We start from the raw sequence: 2108 nt of genomic DNA on the forward strand, positions 1-2108 counted from the left end.
CTGACTGGAACTCTCGAATACAGGAGTATAATTCAAAAAGACCCTGACAACTTGGAGAAATGGTCAGAAACAAGCAGAATGAGGTCTTTTGAGTGCAGGGTCACACATCAAAGAAGGAAAAGCAATGAACTCCGCAAACACAAACTCTCAGGCGAGCAGCCCCTGGCAAGCTGACCGTGAATCAGAAGTTGCAGATCCGTATTGAATGGGGGCTCCTGAGAAGTCACTGCACTGGCCCTGGGAGGAAACTGCATCTAGCCTTAGACCACCCAACTTCATCCTGGTTCAGAATGGGATGACTCAAGGTTACTTGTGAAGAGTCCAAGAAGTAGAACATTTTAATCAAAAGGAAAAAAAGCAAAAACAAAAACTTCAAAGACTTAATATCTTCACATATGTAGATGGTAGACCTCAAAAAAAAAAAAAATAGAGAGAGCAAATATTCACATGGACTCTTTCCCAAATGTCTCTGAAAACAGTAGTTTATGAAAAACAACTAACTCAAGTTATTGCTGGAGGAACTGTCAAAATCAGGGGCACAGGACATTGTCGTCTGTGGTCCCTGCAGCAGTGCTGAGCATCCTCCAGAGACGGCACTCTGAGCTGGAAACCAGACATGGCAGGAGGGAGAGGGAATGAAGAGGTAGGGAAAAAAGCCCAGGATGTGGGAGAGAACCATAAGGAAGAGTGTTACAAGTGCAGTTACAGATACACGACCACACTATGCTCAATGGCCATGTGGGCAGTGGGGATTGAAATTAATACAAGGATCTTGATTTATTGTATTTGATTCAGAATTGCCAGTGTGATGTCATAATAATAGTAATCAATGATATCCACAGAAACGTTAAAAAATCTGTTGGCCATCAACAATCTCCACTTTCGCTATGAGGAAACTGTGCCTTGGAAAGGTGTTTAACGACCTTGCCAACCCACTACCTCTAGGGATTTGACTAATATTTAATTGCATCCCTTTTAACGATGAATGTACTGAGGAAATTCTGTAAATGTAGGCGAATCCCTAAGCCATTCTACAGCGTATTATTTCCCAGTTTAAATTGTGTTTGTGTCTACAGTAGGAGTGGTAGTGAGAGCATCTACAATGATAGGAGTGCTGTGGGACAGTGACTCTAGTTGCCTGATGGCGGTGTGAATGTAGATGTGCAGGACGGCTCCTGAATTTGCAGGGCCCAGTGAAAAATATTAATAAAAATGCAGACTTGGTCAGAGACACAGAAGTCCCCTACTCAAGGGCTGGGCTCCCTAACACATGGAGGACAGCACCGCCCACCCACCCCTCCATCTAACCGTCACTCCAGATGGATTGCAACCTCAGTTTTAGGACACACTCAGTATCTGGATTGGCACCTGCCAATTTGCCCTCTGAAAGCATCCTAATGCTGCCAAACAGGGCAGAGATGGTTCCTGCCTGGCCTTGCCACAAGACAGCACAGCACACACACCTATCCTGACCCTTCCCAAGCCTGCACCTAGGACCCACAGGGGGCCCAGGACTATCACGAACAGGACCTGCTCTGAGTGCACGCACGTGGAACCCACAGTGTGTGTGTCATATAAAACAATAACCTTTCTAGGGAATTAAAAAAGTATTTTTATATTTACATAAAATAAACATTGTGGAATTATCCCAGGTAAATGCTGTCCTGAAAATTAGCCCCCTTATGAGGATGTGAACTACTTCCAACAACACTCAGAATAATTTATGGCTCACTGTTTTATCCACATGTGGGAATCTGTTTACAATCTCATCACTGAAAGTCATCGCTTTCCCTTACAAACAATAATAGTGTGTGTGTAGATAGATAGATCGATACATGCAGCTATATATTTTTTTTCAATAAGAGAAGTAAATTATATCAATTCTAATTTCTAATTCTCAAAAACTGCCTTTCTAAGAAATGGCGTGTTTGTTCGTCTCTATATTCATAAACAAACCCACCGCACAGCGATTATTAGGGAAAATGTGTCCCAGTAACAGTATGTTTGAGAAATAATAAATATTGAAACTATCATAAGGTGATACTTTAATGGAATAAGCTTCAAACACCTCTTTACTCCCGTTTGATTTCACCTTTACTCATGGGTAG

Source organism: Propithecus coquereli, unplaced genomic scaffold (genome assembly GCF_000956105.1).
Source record: "Propithecus coquereli isolate 6110/MARCELLA unplaced genomic scaffold, Pcoq_1.0 Scaffold20, whole genome shotgun sequence".
NCBI lineage: Eukaryota > Metazoa > Chordata > Mammalia > Primates > Indriidae > Propithecus > Propithecus coquereli.